Here is a 19,138-nt window from a genome sequence, read left to right on the forward strand (position 1 = left end):
ATAAAATATCTAAGTGATTTTAAATTTTCTGTATTTTCCCTGGGTTACTCTGTGAATCTCTGAAAGATGTTCCCATTAAAGAAGATGTGACATCTAGAATTTGTAGTTTAGTATATGCACATGCATGTATAGGGGAAGGGCAGGGACGGGAAAAGGGGAGGGCTCTTGTGTTCCCTTTTTTCTTTAACTGTGTGAGCAAACATCATCTTTCAGCCATGGTTTTCAGAGCAGCACAAATCTGGATTAATTGCTCCTTCGGAACTTCACTTGGCAAGTGGGTTGTCCATCATTCTTATTTGGTTGCTTTTCCTTGTTTTCAGTTAGATGGCGGGCTACATGGACTGAGCTTTGTGGGCTGGATTCTTTAGCTTGAAGACTCTTATCTTTTGTGATATTTGCATCCATCTCACCACTTGAGGAGGTGGTCTCCCATTTAGTGCTGAAAGGCTTCTTGGCTTCAGTCTTTATGGCCCAGACTCCAGGATATTTTTTCCTGTTCTTGGGGTCTTTGAGAGGTGATAGAATTTCAAGTGACTTCTGGGACATAGATTGGAACCATTCTGAAGAGTTTGTCACAAGATCCCTTTGAGCTAGAAAAATGGGGTTTCTGGATGGTGCCCATGATGAGATGTCCCTCTTTACATTTATGCAAGTAGCTGGCTTCAGTCTAGGAAAGAAAGAAATACATGTGTTTTTGTCCAACATGTACTCTACTTTGTCGTCCAAGATATTTGTCACAATAAAAACCATATTTTTTTTCCTTTGGTGAGTTCATTCTCCCTTGACTATTTTTATGGTGGTAAAAATACATATAACAAAACATTTGCCAATTCAACAAATTATCAGATTCCACAAAGTTTGGAATCTATGTATCTCCCTATTTCATATAAGTGGGATCATACAATATTTACCCTTTTGTGATTGACTTATTTCACTCAGTGTGATGTGAAGTGTGGAAACCTTACTTCCCTTTTTGTTCTTTTTCCCTCTCCCATTTATAATATGATCGTATTAAATATTTCCTTTACATACATCTAGAAACACATCACAAATTTAAGAAACTCTTATTCCTAAATGATCTAACAGATAACAGTTTGTTCTAAATAATAACAGCAACAAGGTAGCTGGTGATAATAGCTATGGATAAGTGACATGAATTATAGCAATGCTACAAGGGATGACAGGAGGAAAGAAGAGGGAATAGTCTGCTATAAGGTACCTTCACTAGCTGTGAAGAAGTATAGTGGACTTAGATGAATTGTAAATGTATACTGAATTGTAAGTGTATATTTTAGGACAACCATTAAAAAACATTAAATTAAAAAAGCAGTATAATTGATATCCCAAGAGAAGAAAGAAGATGCGGTTATATAAAACGTTCACTTACAAGCAGAAAAGGAAAAAAAAAAAGTAGAAAACAAACAGACAAAAAACAAAGAACAAGGGCAATGAATAGAAAATAGTTACAGATATGGTAACCATTAAACCAAATACACCCATTCCTCGCCTATAGACATGGATAGGTTTCAAAGACAGGTCATTACGTAAAAATGGACATTATGTGAAAATGGAGGATGACCACATCAGATCACAAAATGGAGGACAACTACATCATCACATAACTGCCAAATTACATCATTACACAGCTGCCAATGACATCATTGCGTAATGGCCAAACCACTGAGAATCATGGATTAACCAAGTAGGCAAGTAACCACAACCACCACAGGCAGCGTTACTCTCGCCTCACATCTTGCATTCGTTACTGCCAGACATACATCGTCAATGTGCAAAATAAGTCAGACAGTAGATTTTTTACTATTGTCATAAACGGGAATGTCGGATAAGGAGATAGTCAATAAGTGAGGAGTAGGTGTATATCAATAATTACTTTAAATGTGAATGGTATAAATACACTAACTCAAAGTAGATACTGTCAGAGTGGATAAAAACACAAGACCCAGCTATACGTTGTCTATAAGAAAACCACTTTAAATATGAAGACAAAGAGATGGAGAAAGATATGCCATGCAAACAATAACCAAAAGAAAGCTGGAGTAGCTAATTAGTTTCAGACAAAGTGGACTTCAGAGCAAGGAAAATTATCAGGGATAAACATTACATAATGATAAAGGCGCTCCTTGGAAACTCTATGGGGCAGTTCTACTCTGTCCTATAGGGTTGCTATGAGTTGGAATCGACTCGACGGCACTGGGTTTGGTTTTTTTTTTTTGGTTTAACGATAAAAGGGTCAATTCTCCAAGAAGGCATAACAATCCTTAATGTGTATGCACCTAAAAACAGTGTCAAAATACGTGAGGCAGAAACTCATAGAACTGGAAGGATAAACAGATCAATCCTCCATTAGCTGGGGATACCTCTTTCAGTAATTGCAGGTTCACCAGACAGCACATTAGGAAGGATATAGATGAGATGAAACCATCAATCAACTAGATCTAATTGACATATATAGAATACTTCATCCAACAACAGCAGAATAGACCTTCTCTCAAACTCACATGGAACGCTGACCAAGACAATATGCACACATACACACATACATATGCATATATACACACACACATATGTACAGATATACACATGCACAGACATTTATGAGCCCTGGTGGTGCACTGGCTAAGTGCTTGGCTGCTAACCAAAAAGTTGGTGGTTCGAATATATCAGCTGCTCTGTGGGAGAAAGACATGGCAGCCTGCTTCCATAAAGATTTCAAAACTCAAGCCAAACCCACTGCCGTGGAGTCGATTCCGGCTCATAGCAACCCTGTAGGAGAGAGCAGAACTGCCCCATAGGGTTTCCAAGGCTGTAATCTTTACAGGAGCAGACTGCCGTATCTTTCTCTCGTAGAGCGGCTGGTGGGTTTGAACCACCAACCTTTCAGTTAGCAGCCCTATCGGGCAGTTCTACTCTGTCTTATAGGGTTGCTATGAATTGAGAGTCGACTCGAGCGAGGGCAGTGGGTTTGGTTTCTTTTTTATATCTGCTTGCTGACATGATGTTGATTGGTATTGGTAATTCACTTAGATCCTATTAATTTTGGGTTAAGAAAAGAGCAGATAAGTACCACTCCTATAATTACATTCAAACGTTTTATCTGTTAGCATAATAACTCTGCCAGCTGCTGTAGCACATTAACTAGTCTCTCCTGGTCAGAGAAGGACTGATGTCCAAGGTGGTTTAACAAAAGTGTGATGATCTTGTTCTTTGCTTATTCTCACACTGCCCTGTCATCACTTACTCCAGGTAATGGTACACAAGAATGTTGAACCAGTCAACAAAGGATATGTAAAAGAGGGAGAAGGCAGCTAAAAAGAAATACATTGTTATGATTAAAAAAACCAAAAATACCAATTTGATAATGTTTAAATGAGCAGTGAGGTTATCTGACGAATGCGGTATAGATGGCACCATTTTCAAGAGCCCGCTTTCTAGGATAATGAATTCATATTAAGTACCCAAGAATGACAAAACTGTGTTGACTTACTGATGCTGGAACTGGAAGTTGGCTCTTGCGTTGAATATCTGTTTTATCTGGGTGGTTGGCAGGTGTTTAGAGCTTTCCACGACAGGGAGTAGGAAATGCCACATTTCTTGAGTTTGAGCTATTCTTTTATCCCTGTAGATTCTCTTTTCATCATCTGTCCAGTTTACATCTGTCTTCTTGCTTTGGAAAGATGTGCATCCTTTCATTTTGCTTTTTAAGTTGTGATGCAGATCTGAGGAACAACCACAAAAACTTGTATAGTTGTATGGATGGTAGTCACTCACAAATTATCTACTGAGCATTATTATGTGCCAAGGATTTTATCGAAAAATTCTTGGCCATCTGAAACTTACATTTTAATGACAGGAGACAAAATGCATAATTAAAATGTATAGTATGTCAGTCAATGACAAAATCTGCAGAGAAAATAAAGCTGCTGCCAGCCTTCAGAGCTCTCTGACTCCCAGACTCCCTGCCTTGCAGCTGAGGGACACGCCTAGACATGTAAGCCACCCTCCCTAACCTTCCCTTCTCCCGCAGGAGTTTCCTTGCCCTTGTCCTTTTCTGGTAGCTTCCTGCGCCACCTGCCTATGGAAGGTCTCCTGCTGCTAGAGACTGCCCCCACGTGCCAACTGTCAACGTTGGCCCCGATAAATAGCTTGTTGTGCAACAATGCCATCTCATGGTTGTATCTTTTGCCCTCATCAGCCTTGAGCTCTCTTGAGCTCACTATTGTATACAGTCTATCATTTTTGTTGATCTTTTCAATGAACCAGCTTTTGGTTTTGTTAATTTTTAAATTTTTTGCCTTTTTCTTTCTTTCTTTTATTATTTCTTTCCTTCTTCTTACTTGGGTTTACTTTGCTCTTCTTTGCCTACCTTCTTGAAGTGGAACCTTCAGGCCTTTTTTCTTTTCTAATGCAAACATTTACGGCTATAAATTTACCACTTAACACTGCTTTAGTTGTGTCCCACAAATTCTGATTTTTCATTTTGAAATATTTTCTAACTCACTTGGTGGTTTCTGCCTTTTTTTTTTTTTTAACCCATGGATTATTTAGAAGTATGTGTTTAATTTACAAGTATTTAAAGTTTACTAGATATTTTATTGTTACTGATCTTTAATTCTGTTGTGGTTAGAGATCATATTCTTTATAATGTCTATTCTTTTAAATTCATTGAGATTTGTTTTATGGCCCAGAATATGATCTATACTTGATAAAAATGTGCATTCAGAATTCACTGAATGCAGTGTTCTGTTAGCAATTAGGTGATTGACAGTGTTGTTCAGATTTTCTAGTTGTTCTCTGTATTATTAAGAACAGGGTGTTGAAATCTCCTACTGTATTTGTGCAATTGTCTATCCCTTTAATTCTATAAATTTGTGCTTCGTATACTTTGATGCTAAGTGCAACTCATCTGTCAGTTTGTCATGTTATGGTGGCTTGCATGTTGCTATGATGTTGGAAGCTTGCCATCTATATTTCAAATACCAATAGGGTCACCCATGACAACAGGTTTAGAAAAGGCCTGGTGATCTACTTCTAAAAATTATCCAATAAAAACCTCATGAATAACAACAGAACATTGTTTGATATAGTGTTGGGAGATGAGAACCTCAGGTTGGAAGGCACTCAAAATACATTGGGGAAGAATTGCCTCCTCAAAATAAAGTAGACCTTAATCACGCCGATGGAGTGAAGCCTTCAGGACCTTCATTTGCAGATGTGACACAACTCAAAATGAGAAGCAATATCCATTAATAATTGGAACAGAGAATGTACAAGGTATGAGTCAAGGAAAATTGGAACTTGTCAAAATGAAAATGAAAACCTAAAGATTAATATCCTAGGCATTAGTGAGCTGAAATGGACTGGTATTAGCCATTTTGAATCTGACAATTATATGCTACACTGGGAATGACAAATTGAAGAAGAATGGTGTTGCACTCATTGCTGAAAAGAACATTTCAAGATCTATCCTGAAGTACAATGCTGTCAGTGACAGGTTCACATCCATACACCTACAAAGAAGACCAGTTAATAAGACTATTATTCAAATTTACGAAACAACTACGAATGTCAAAGATGGAGAAATCGAAGATTTTTATGAACTTCTGCAATCTGAAATTGATCAAATGTGCAATCAAGATGCATTGATAATTACTGGTGATTGGATTGTGAAAGTTGTAAACAAAGAAGGATCAGTAGTTGGAAAATATAGCATTGGTAATAGGAATGATGCTAGAAATCACCTCCTAGAATTCTGTGAGACCAATGACTTATTCATCGGAAATACCTGTTTTTTTCAACAACACAAATGATGACTATCCATGTGAACTTCACCAGATGAATTACACGGGAATCAAACTGGCTACATCTGTGGAAACAGATGATGGAGAAGTTCAATATTATCAGTCAAGACAATGCCAGGCTTCTACTGTGGGATTGATGATCAATTGCTTATAGGCAAGTTCAAGCTGAAGCCGAAGAAAATCAGAGCAAGTCCACAAGACCAAAAGTATGGCTTTGAATACATTCTGTCTAAATTTAAAAACCATCTCAAGAATAGATTTGATTCAGTGAACACTAATGACCGAAGACCAGAAGTGTAGTGGGATGACATCGAGGACATCATACCTGAAGAAAGTAAAAAATCATTAAAATGACGGGGGAGAAAGAAATGACCAAAACAGATGTCAGAAAACTCTGAAACTTTTTCTTGAGCACAGAGTAGCTAAAGCAAACATAAAAAAAGATGAAGTAAAAGAGCTGAACAGAAGATTTCGAAGGATGACTTGAGAAGACAAGGTAAAGTATTATAATGAAATGTGCAAAGCCCTGGAGTTAGAAAACCAAGAGGGAAGAACATGGTTGGCATCTGTCAAGCTGAAAGAACCTAAGAAAAAATTCAAGCCTCAAGTTGCAATATTGAAAGATTCTATGGGCAAAAATTGAGTGATGCAGGAAGCATCAAAAGAAGATGGAAGAAAAGCACAGTCACAGTATCAAAAAGAATTGGTCAACATTCAACCATTTCAGGAGGAAGCATATGATCAAGAACCACTGGTCCTGAAGGAAGAAGTTCAAGCCACACTGAAGGCACTGGAGAGAAACAAGCTTTCAGGAATTGATCGAATACTAATTGAGATATTTCAACAAATGGATGCAGCACTGGAAGCGCTCACTCATCTGTGTCCAGAAATTTGGAAGACAGCTATTTGGCCAACAGACTGGAAGATATCCTATTTGTGCCCATTCCAAAGCAAGATGATCAAATGGAATGTGAAAATTATTGAACAATATCATTCATATTGCATGCTCATAAAATTTTGCAGAAGATAATTCAAGAATAGCTGCAGCAGTACATCGACAGGGAACTGCCAGCAGTTCAAGCCAGATTTAGAAGAAAATGTGGAACAAGGGTTATCATTGCTGATGTCACAAGGATCTTGTCAGAAAACAGAATACCAGAAAGATGTTCACCTGTTTCATTGACTACACAAACACATTCAACTGTATAGATAAGGACAAATTACGAATAACATTCTGAAGAATGGAAATTCCAGAATGCTTAACTGTACCTAGGAGGAACCTGTACATAGATCAAGAGGCAGTCGTTTGAACAGAAGGGGATAGTAAATGGTTTAAAATTGGAAAAGGGGTACGGCAGGGTTGTATTCTTTCATCTTATTTATTCAATCTGTATGCCTAGCAAATAATATGAGAAGATGGACTACATGAAGAAGCACGTGGCATCAGGACTGAAGGAAGACTCATTAACAACCTTTGATATACAGATGACATAACCTTGCTTGCTGAAACTGAAGACGACTTGAAGCACTTACTGATGAAGATAGAAGACTACACTATAGCCTTCGGTATGGATTACACCAGAATGTGAAGACAATGCAAATCCTCACAACTAGGCCCACAAAATGACATCATGATAACCTGTGAAGAAATTAGTTGTCATGGATTTCATTCTGCTTGGATCTACAATCAACACCCATGGAAACAGAAGTAAAGAAATCAAGCAACGTATTGCATTGGGCAAATCTGCTGCAAAAGACTTCTTTAAAGTACTAAAAAGTGGAGACGTCACTTTGATGACTAAGGCATTTCTGACTCAAGATATGGTATTTTCAATTGCCTCGTCTGCATGCAAAAGCTCGACAGTGAAAAAGGAAGACCAAAGAAGAAATGACGCATTCAAATTGTGGTGTTGGCGAAGAACTTTGAATATACCACGGGCTGCCAGAATAATGAACGAATCAGTCTTGAAGGAAGAATACAACCAGAATGCTCCTTAGAAGCAAGGATAGCAAGACTTCATCTCATTTATGTCGGACGCATCGTCAGGAAGGACCAATCCCTGGAGAAAAACATCATGCTTGGTAAAGCAGAGGGTCAGAGAATAAGAAGGAGATCCTCAGTGAGGTGGGCTGACACAGCGGCTGCAGCAATGGGCTCAGACACAGCAATGTCTTTGGCTTTCCCTGGAGGTGGTGGTACAGATAAAGGGTGAGAGTAACAGGGAGATATTAGGAATAAGGCAATTTTAATAAATATTCTTCCAAGGCTGTATTAAACTAAGATAATTTTCTTCTATACTCAACCCACATAGAAATTAAACAAAATATTTTTTAAAGTCAAGAATAGAATGACAATCAATCCTCTCTGTTTATGAATGCAGTTTTAGTATGATTTGTTAAAATCCCAAGCAATAAATAATATCATATTGTTCTCTCTTGGTACCTAATGCAATTCTATTTAAAAATGAAAAGAAAACCTTCTGTTTGTATCCTTGTCTTCTCAGTCCAACTGGGTGTTAGTCTGTTTACAGGACACTTCAAGGATGTCACTTTGCAACAGGTCCCATATAAGTCAGTTCTCTTGGACTCAATTGTTTCCTGAATTGGTCTCTCATCAGTTCCCAGAACATGTCTTTGCTGGTCTTTGCTAAGACTCTGTACCAGACTTTCTGAGCTGAAAGAAATTGGGTATTCTCATTTAAATGTCAACAGTGAATTACCCACATAATGTAATGTCATGCTTTATTTGTATATTAAGCTTCGCAGTATGCAAAGTATTCTCACATACATTCTTTTGCTCAGCTCTCACCTGTCCTGTGATATAGGCAAGATGGCTATGGCTAATGTTATCTCCATCTAACACGTCTGGAATCAGAGAGGTTAAGCTATTTGCTCAAACTCACATAGCTAATAAGAGGCAACGACGGGTCTAGAATTTACATCTTCTAATTCCAGTACTTTTTTTTTATTACCTTCTCTTATCACTTCATTTTTTTTTCTATAGGATATGATCAATAATATATTGTAAAAATAAGTCTTAGTTTAAATTAATGGATTCTAGATCCAAAGATGCCTCACATATTGGTCTTTTGCCTAATCTTCTAGGTTTCTGGGGCAGGAGAGTTTACAGCTTTCATCAGAACCCATTTTAACAAAAACTAAGTTTTAAGAGGAGAGCACAGCATTGAAAACGAGGAAAACCCTCAACGAGATGGACTGACACAATAGTATCTACAGTGGGCTCAAGCCTATCAATATCATGGAGATGGCACAGGACTTGTGGATCTGCTGTTGCCTTGGGTCGGAGCCGACTGGACGTCAACTAACAATGACTGTCCAGATGGTTGTTCATATCCTCATTCCTAAGGACAGGGAAACTTGCCAAGGGGGATAGACATACAAACGAAACTATAAAGTTTAACTTTAATATCTTTGGACTTTCATTTCCAGTTTTAGGCACTCACTATATCCTCATGGGACCAGTGCTCCCATTGCCACCACAGATAGTAAAACATTTGACAGTCATTCATTCTAAGGTGCTAAACCGTTATAACAGAAGTATTTATTTTAAAAAAGAAAGCCAGATAATGCAATGATAAACACACAGAAATAAATTTCCAGGTAGACATTTTAAGGCATTCATTGGGGCCAGTTTGAGAGTATAGAAATCTTCTCAGAAGCCTTCAAAATTTATCATTTGGGTACTCCATGTGATAAATGGAATATAAAACCAATCTCGTTATAGACACTACATAGAATAAAAGGAGACACAGTTCACATTTGTTACCAAAAAGTTATTTTTAACTGTTGTTTTAATTCAAAATCAAAACGTTATAGATGGACGAAAAAAGTGAAGTAGTGAGAAGAAATAAAATTGTAGGTCTCCTACCTCAAATAGTTTTTTAGGAGCCAAGGAGGGACTGGTCTAGGTATTGTCCCTAAAAAGGAAAAAATACCATAAAATTTCTGAACTTAAGTTTTAAAAGCAACAAAACTTAATTTTTTACTTTCTTGATAACTACTACATTCAAATATTTAATGAGTCAAATTGTAACTCTATGTTTAACATTTTGAGGAACGGCCAGGCTGTTTTTCAAAGTGGATATAAAATTTTACATTCCCACCAGCAATATATGAAGGTCCCATTTTCTCCACATCCTTGTCAACACTTGTCATCGTCTGACGTTTTAATACCAGCCATCCTAGTGGGTGTAAAATGATATCTCATTGTGGTTTTTTATTTGCATTTCCCTAATGACTAATGGGGGAAACCCTGGTGGTATAGTGGTTAAGTGCTACAGGTGCTAACTAAAAGGTTGGCAGTTCGAATCCACCAGGCGCTCCTTGGAAACTCAATGCGGCAGTTCTACTCTGTTCTATAGGGTTGCTATGAGTCCGAATTGACTCGACGGCAGTGGGTGGGTGGGAATGACTAATGATGCTGAGCATCTTGTCATGTGCTTGTTGGTCATTTGTATATCTTCTTTGGAGAAATATCTGTTGAAATCTAATTCTAAAATTGAGTTTTTTTATTATTGAATGTAAAGAGTTCTTTATATACAAGTCCCTTATCAGATATATGATTTGCAAATGTGTTTTCTATTTAGTGGATTGTATTTTCACTTTTTTGATAGTACCACTTGTAGCACAAGCAGTTTTAATTTTGATGAAGTCCAATATATCTATTTTTTCCTTTTGTCACTTATTCTTTTGAAGTCATATCTAAGAAAACATTGAGTAACCCAAAGTCATGAAGATTTATCCTATGCTTTCTATAATAATCCAATATATTGACCATGCTGTCTGTCAGTTTGTCATACTGTGGGGGCTTGCATGTTGCTGTGATGCTGGAAGCTATGCCACTGCTATTCAAATACCAGCAGGGTCACCCATGGTGGAGAGGTTTCAGCTGAGCTTCCAGGTTAAGAAAGACTAGAAAGAAGGACCCGGCGGTCTACTTCCAAAAAGAATTAGCCAGTGAAAACCTTATGAATAGCAATAGAACATTGTCTGATATAGTGCTGGTATTGTGCCCCTCAGGTTGAAAGGCACTCAAAATATGACTGGGGAAGAGCTGCCTCCTCAAAGTAGAGTCGACCTTAATGATGTGAATGGAATCAAGCTTTTGGGACCTTCCTTTGTTGATGTGCCACGACTCAAAATGAGAAGAAACAGCTGCAAACATCAGTTAATAATCAGAATGTCAAATGTACGAAGTATGAATCTTGGAAAATTAGAAATCGTCAAAAATGAAATGGAATGCATAAAGATCGATATCCTAGGCATTAGTGAGCTGAAATGCACTGGTATTAGCCATTTTGAATCAGACAATCATATGGCCTACCATGCTGAGAATGACAGCTTGAAGAGGAATGGCGTTGCATTCATCATTAAAAAGAACATTTCAAGATCTATCCTGAAGACCAATGCTGTCGGTGATAGGATAATATCCATATACCTACAAAGCAGACCAGTTAATATGACTATTATTCAAATTTACACACCAACCACTAGGACTAAACATGGAGAAATTGAAGATTTTTACCAACTTTTGCAGTCTGAAATTGGTCAAACATGCAATCGGGATGCATTGACAATTACTGGTGACTGGAATGCAAAAGTTGGAAACAAAGAAAGTAGTTGGAAAATATGGGCTTGGTGATAGAAGTAATGCCAGAGATCGCATGATAGAATTTTGCAAGACCAACAACTTCTTCACTGCAAATACCTTTTTTCAACAACATAAATGATAACTATATGCATAGACCTCACCAGATGGAATACACAGGAATCAAATAGGCAAACAGACAATGGAAAAGCTCAGTATCATCAGCAGAACAAGGCCAGAGGCTGACTGTGAAAACAGACCATCAGTTGTTCATATGCAAGTTCAAGTTGAAGCTGAAGAAAATCAGAAGAGGTTGATGAGAGCCAAAGCACGACCCTGAATTTAGAGACCATGTCAAGAATAGATTTAACGGGTTGAACACAAATGACGGAAGACCAGATGAGTTCTGGAATGACATCAAGGACATCATACATGAAGAAAGCAAGAGGTCATTAAAAAGACAGGAAAGAAAGAAAAGACCAAAGTGGATGTCAGAAGAGACTCTGAAACCTGCTCTTGAACATGAAGTAGCTAAAACAAATGAAGAAATGATGAAGTCAAACAGCTGAACAGGAGATATCAAAGGGCGGGTTGGGAAGACAAAGTAAAGTATAATGACACGTGCAAAGACCTGGAGTTAGAAAACCAAAATTGAACAACATGCTCAGCATTTCTCAAGCTGAAAGAACTGAAGAAAAAATTCAAGCCTTGAGTTGCAATAGTGAAGGATTCTACGAGGAAAATATTAAACGACCCAGGAAGCACTAAAAGAAGATAGAAGGAATACACAGAGCCACTACACCAAAAAGAATTGGTCGACGTTCAGCCATTTCAGGAGGTAGCATACGATCAAGAATTGATGGTACTGAAAAGGAAGAAATCGAAGCTGCACTGAAAAAGCTGTTTCAACAAACAGATGCAGCACTGGAGGTGCTCACTCATCTATGCCAAGGAAAAAAAAGCAAAGATGTTACTTTGAGGACTAAGGTGTGCCTTACCCAAGCCATGGTATTTTCAATCACCTTATGTGCATTGGAAAGCTGGACAACGGATAAGGAAGACTGAAGAAGAATTGATGCCTTCGATTTATGATGTTGGCAAAGAATACTGAATATACCATGGACTGCCAGAAGAACAAATCCTCTGGGAAGAAGTATAGCCAGAATGCTCCTTAGACGTGAGGGAGGCGAGACTTTGTCTCAAATTCTTTGGACATGTTATCAGGAGGGGCCAGTCCCTGGAGAAGGACATCATGCTTGGTAAAGTAGAGGATCAGTGAAAAAGAGGGAGACCCTCTCTTGGCAGTAAATGGTATATTCAATATTCTTCACCAACGCCATAATTCAAAGGCATCAATTCTTCTTGGGTCTTACTTATTCACCGTCCAGGAGATGTATAGCAAACACTGAAATATAAAAGTCTGAAGCTTTCACAAGAGATCAGACTTGGAGATATAAGTTTGGGAGTCATTTAGATAATAGTTAAAACAATGAGAATCGATGGGATCTTTAAGAGAATGTGTAGAATGAGAACAGAAAGGCAGAGGCAGAAGCTTGTGGAGCAGTGTTCGTGGGTTAGAAAAAGGAAGCACCTAAAAAGGAGAGTGAGTAGGAATGATGGTTCTATTTATACACAGGCACAGAGATATGTATATATATGTATACATATTTCTCTATATACACACATGCACAAAACATATGCATAATGTATACATATTTTGTATATTCTGAATGAAAATTGAAATTATAGAGGGACTGCCTGCCAAAGGTATAGATGAAAGCATGTTTAAAGATACAAGTATGACATACTGAATAGCTCATGAAAGGCCGAATCCAAGGAGATCAAATTTAACAGGAAAAAGTTTAAGACCCAGCATATTCGACCACAATCCCAGCTGTGGAAGTAGAGAAGAGAGGAGACCTAATTTAGTAGCAGCAGTATGAAAACAAAATTTTGAGGGTTGAGCAGGTGTAAATTCAATATGTCAATAGTATAGGATATTTTCAAAAGAACAAATGCAACCTGCGATCACGTTGATGGAAATCTAATATCTGGGACGAAGTAAACTAGAACGCTGATTTAGGGGGCGTGCCTCGGGTGACATCTGCACTACTGTGTTCAGCTTCATTCAAGCTGGAGGAGCTACACAGAAGGCGGTGAAATAAGATGGTAAATGAACTTGAATCATGTCATCTTAGGAATGGTTGGAAGAAATGGAAGGAAAATTTCAGGGAAATAAATGATGGGATTTTAAAAGATACTTAAGATCCTGTAGAAGAGGCATTACAATTGTTCTCATGATTTCCAGGAGAACCAGGGAAAACGAGTCAGTCAGAATGGTTTCCCTTAAAGTCCTGTGTCTCTTTATTTTGTGTTGCTGGAAAGGGCAGGAGGCCTGGTGGCAGCAGTGGTTAAGCTCTCGTCTGCTAATTGAAAGGCCTGTGGTTTGAACTCATAGGCTGCCCCTCGGGAGAAAAGAACTGGTGATGGTGATCTGCTCTCATAAAGGCGACAGCCTAGGAAACCCGATGGGGCAGTTCTACTCTGTCCTATAGGGTCGCTATGAATGGGAATTGACTCGGTGACACACAACAATAAGAATGGTAACTTGTCAACAAATGTAGTAGATCAAAGGCAATGAGATGAGAGTACTTTCAAGGTTCCTCTCTGCTTTAAATATTCAATGCGATGGGAATGAAAAGGACAGATAATGAGACGAGTATTTCTTATTTTGCCTGGATAAAATTACAAGGAAGCAGAGGGACATACAAGGAATTTCTACTGGTTTCCCCTATGTTTTTCTAGAGTTATAGGGGGAAATAAAAATTGGAATTTCAGAATTTCTGGGAAGAAGATCTGTTCCTTGGCCATTTGATTCGAAGATGATCTCTTAGTTCCTTATATGTAGAGTTTTATCAGAAGCGTGTATTTCAGTTCACATTTGGATGATAGGTGATCATTCACTACTCTATCCCCAATTTACTCACCCAAACCTTGATTAGGGAATTGTCTTCCGAAATACTCAAATATGTACTCTCCTGATACATTTGGCCTTGTATCTAGAGCATATGGTAAAAGATTATTAGTGGCATGAAAATACTTCATTGGCTCTACTAATTTTCATATTTTTCTAAATGAAAAATGCTATCCCCAAAAAGCAGAAACAGCTGTTTAACTCAATGAAATTATGCTGAACAGTCCACAAATCTTCTGAATTTATGTTGCATTTTTACAATTTATAGCAAACTTCTTAGAAATGCATATATCCTTTGGGCCAGCAATTCCCTTTCTTGGAATTTATTCCAAAGAAACAATTAAAAACACACACAGATCGTTATAAGATTCATCATTGTTGTTTACAATAGAAAAAATTGGAAACAAAATAGAGGCTTAACAATGGGGGATGACTAAATACATATTCAATAATGCAATGGAATACTTTACCGTCCCTTGTTAACTTGTAAAGAGATTTATGGTGGATGATAATTTTAAATGAAAAAGTCAATCCCAAAACAAGGCGATCATGATTAATTCACACAACATGGAGTGCATGTGAATAGATGCAGAAAAAGGTATGAAATAAGTATTCTCAAAAGTTACTTTTTATTTTATTTTTATTTCTGTTTTTGTGCTAAATGTTTAGCAAAAGAATATATAAAAGGAACAAATAAGATGATGAATTGCTTACCTAACCACTACCAGAAAGAATAGTTTATTTAAAGTTCAAGTGAATTGGCCATCATGTCTTAGTTATAAGAGAGTTCTCCATTTTCCTTGGTGTGGTTCTTACCTCCTTTTCCACTTTCGACTTTTCCTACTTTTTTTATATCATAAACAAAAATAGATACACATACATGTATACATATTCTTAAATACAAAAAACCAAAAACCAAACCCACTGCCATCGAGTCGATTCTGACTCATAGCGACCCTATAGGACAGAGTAGAACTGCCCCGTAGAGTTTCCAAGGAGCCCCTGGCAGATTCAAACTGCCAACCTCTTGATTAGCAGCAGTAGCACTTAACCACTACATCAAAAAAAAAAAAATTTTTTTGGACATAGGTGGTATATAAAATGTATAATACATCACTATGTATACACATAAATTTAAAGAATTATTTTAAGTAAAAATAAAATCTTTTTAAACTTTATTAATTCTTTCACAGGACCTCAACTGAAGATAATGAGAAATGAAGAAAATAACACCACAGTTGCTAAAGAGTCAGTTAAAGGTTAATATCAGACTTAGAAGTTTTCAGAAGAAACAAGTACATAGTCTAAAATTTATCTCCTGAGCTCATCCTCTATTGGGTCATGAAATGAAGAGGAACAAGATGGTCTTCAGAACATAAAACCCTATATTCTTCCTGGGGGAAAACCTTTCAAATCATAGACATTCCTCAAATACACAGACCACCTCAACCCTCCCATGTAGGTGGCCACTCCTTTCTCTGTGCCTCCTTGGAACCCTGTACAGACTCTGTCATTGCACTTATAATGAAAAACTTGTTTATTTGCTTTTCTCCCCTGAGAGGTGAGTAGAAATGGCATCGCGTACTTCTTAGTATCTAGCCCCAAGCACAGTGGCAACTTTGCATTTGTGGCACAAAAAAGTGTTCGTTGAGCAAATGAATTAATTGTTCATGAGACATTGCAGGTAGATCTTACCTTCCAAATTAGCATTTGATTCGTTGTATCTTTGCTGTAAATGTTCTCTACCACACACCTAATGGAGCACAGAACCAAAAGGAAAACCACATGATGTTATTAAACATGAAAATGAGAGTCTTTCCGATATGATTTCTGGGATAGTGGGTTTTCAACAAACATTGTCTCACTTTATCTTCATTTATTTAGAATGGCCAAAAATATTTTTTAAATCAGAGCTTTCTAAAGTCTTTCACAACACAACTTTTCTCCTGCAGCAACGAGTGGAAATAGACATTGATAATAGATTTTGTCACAAAAGGCAGTTTTAAAAATTTCCACTTTACTAGAACTAATTATTCCTGGGGAAAAGGAGACAAAATGTTAACTCACAATCTCATTTGTTTGAATCACAAGAATAAAGATGTAAGAGGAGTGTGAAATAGGTGAAAATATATAAAACTTTATGAAAATACATAAGCAGATTATAAAATCGTACTTATATAAAAATGATAAAAAAATATTTTCTTGAAGGTTGTAAAGAAGGCCAGAGTGAGAAGAAATATACACATATGATGTTTTCTATCTGGAAAAGAGTTGCCAACGTGACCCAGTGGGACTAATAGACAAAACATCGTAGAAGTATGATTGACTAATCTTGAGTAGACTACACATTGTTATGGGACCATGAAAACATTTTAAATGCTTCCAAGCTTTTGTAACTGCATCTTTGGCATATGGATATTATAATGAACTCTTCTAAATGGCCTGAGAGAAGAAAGAAAAAATTGAAAATATATTTAACGACACGTAATGCATTTCACCTTATAATAAAAATAGACATAGAGTTAAAGCTTAGGAGGGATCAGTCGCTGAAGAAGAACTCCATGCTTTGTAGAGTAGAGGGTCAGCGGAAAAGAGGAAGACCCTCAAGGAGATGGATTGACACAGTGGTTGCAACGATGGGCTCAAGGGTAACAATGATTATTAAGATGGTGCCGGACCCAGGCAGTGTTTTGTTCTGTGGTACTTAGGGTCGCTCTGAGTCAGAAGCAACTTGACGGCACCTAAAAACAACAATGTTAAAGCTTAAAATGCCCTTCTTTGTAGATATTATAATTGATGGGCAGCAAAAAAAAAAAAAGACAATAAGTATGAAAATAAGAGGAAAATGGAAATCAGGCTCAAGAAAATTCACTTGTAATTAGACTTGATTCGATGAATTCTTGGTGTCACTTTTAGCCCTCTTTTCTGAATTGAAAGGATTCTGTGAGACATAATAAACTATTACATTTCTACCAGAGAAAACTATCGCCAGGCCAGTGTCCTGATGAACATTGTTGTTGTGGCTAGGGGCCATTGAGTCAGTTTCAAATCATAATGACCCTATGTATAACAGAATAAAACACTGCCTGGTCCTGTGCCATCCTCACAATCATTGAAATAGTTGAGTCCATTGCTGCAGCCACTGTGTCAGTCCATCTTGTTTAGGGTCATCTTCTTTTTCACTAACCCTCTACTACACCAAGCACCATGTCCTCCTCGAGGGACTGGACCCTCCTGATAACATGTTCAAATTAAGTGAGATGAAGTCTTGCTTCTAAGGAGCATTCTAGCTATACTTCCTTCAAGACAAATTAGTTCCTTCTTCTGGCAGTCCATGGTATATTGAATATTCTTCGCCAACACCATAATTCAAAGGCATCAATTCTTCGGTCTTCCTTATTTATTATCCAGCTTTCCCATGCATATGAAGTGATTGAAAATACCATGGCTTGGGTCAGGCACACCTTAGTACTTAAAGTGACATCTTTGCTTTTTAACACTTTAAAGAGGTCTTTTGCAGCAGATTTGCCCAATGCGATGCGCCTTTTGATTTCTTGACTGCTGCTTCCATGGCTGTTGATTGTGGATATAAGTAAAATGAAATCCTTGATGACCTCAATCTTTTCTGTTTATCATGACGTTGCTTATTGGTCCAGTTGTGAGGATTTCTGTTTTCTTTATGTTTCTTTATCTTCATCAGTAAGTGCTTCAAGTCCTCTTCATTTTCAGCAAGCAAGGCTGTGTCATCTGCATAATGCAGGTTGTTAACGAGTCTTCCTCCAATTCTGATGCCATGTTGTTCTTCATATAGTCCAGCTTCTCGGATTATTTGCTCATTGTATAGATTGAATAAGCCTGGTGAAAGGTTACAATCCTGATGCACACCTTTCCTGACTTTAAACCACCCAGTATCCCCTTGTTCTGTTCAAACAACTGCCTCTTGGTCTATGTACAGGTTCCTCATAAGCACAATTAAGTGTTCTAGAATTCCCATTCTTCACAATGTTATCCATAATTTGTTAATGATCCACACAGTCGAATGCCTTTGTGTAATCAATGTCAATAAAGCACAGGTCTTCCTGGTATTCTCGGGTTTTAGCCAAGATTCATCTGACATCAGCAATGATGGCCCTCCTTCCATGTCCTCTTCTGAATCTGGCTTGTATTTCGGCAGTTCCCTGTCGACACACTGCTGCAGCCACTTGTGAATGATCTTCAGCAAAATTTTACTTGCATATGATATTGTTTGATAATTTACACATTCTGTTGGGTCACCTTTCTTTGGAATGGGTACAAATATGGATCTCTTCCAGTCAGTTGGCCAGGTAGCTGTCTTCCAAATTTCTTAGCATAGATGAGTGGGCACCTACAGTGCTGCCTCCATTTGTTGAAACATCTCAGTTGATACTCTGTCAATTCCTGGAGCCTTGTTTTTCACCAATGCCTTCAGTGCAGCTTGGACTTCCTCCTTCAGTACCACAAGTTCCTGATCATATGCTACCTCCTGAAATGGCTGGACATTGACCAATTCTTTTTGGTACAGTGACTCTGTGTATTCCTTCCATCTTCTTTTGATGCTTCCTGCATTATTCAATATTTGCCTTTGAATCCTTCAATACTGCAACTTGATGCTTTAACTTTCAGTTCTTTCAGCTTGAGAAACGCCAAGTGTGTTCTTACCTTTTGGTTTTCTATCTTCTTACTGAATGGGGTCCACAAATTCTAACCTCAGTAATC

The 19,138-nt window shown here is 37.7% G+C and overlaps 1 protein-coding gene and 1 long non-coding RNA gene across 3 annotated transcripts in view; one reads left to right on the forward strand and one right to left on the reverse strand.

Moving 5' to 3' along the window:
• Positions 1 to 19,138, forward strand: part of LOC111748076 (uncharacterized) — a 37,500-nt gene that overhangs the window by 10,219 nt on the left and 8,143 nt on the right. For both annotated transcript variants that reach the window (XR_002784007.2, XR_010322601.1), the window contains exon 2: positions 15,595 to 15,962. This is a non-coding gene — a long non-coding RNA (uncharacterized LOC111748076). The remainder of the gene's footprint in view (positions 1 to 15,594; positions 15,963 to 19,138) is intronic.
• AGBL3 (AGBL carboxypeptidase 3) overlaps positions 16,132 to 19,138 on the reverse strand; it is a 66,167-nt gene continuing 63,160 nt past the window's right edge. Inside the window, exon 12 of the transcript XR_002784003.2 lies at positions 16,132 to 16,154. The gene's annotated coding sequence lies outside the window, so the exon portion shown is untranslated. The remainder of the gene's footprint in view (positions 16,155 to 19,138) is intronic.

The sequence above is a fragment of the Loxodonta africana genome, chromosome 8 (assembly GCF_030014295.1).
Source record: "Loxodonta africana isolate mLoxAfr1 chromosome 8, mLoxAfr1.hap2, whole genome shotgun sequence".
NCBI classification, from domain to species: Eukaryota; Metazoa; Chordata; class Mammalia; order Proboscidea; family Elephantidae; genus Loxodonta; species Loxodonta africana.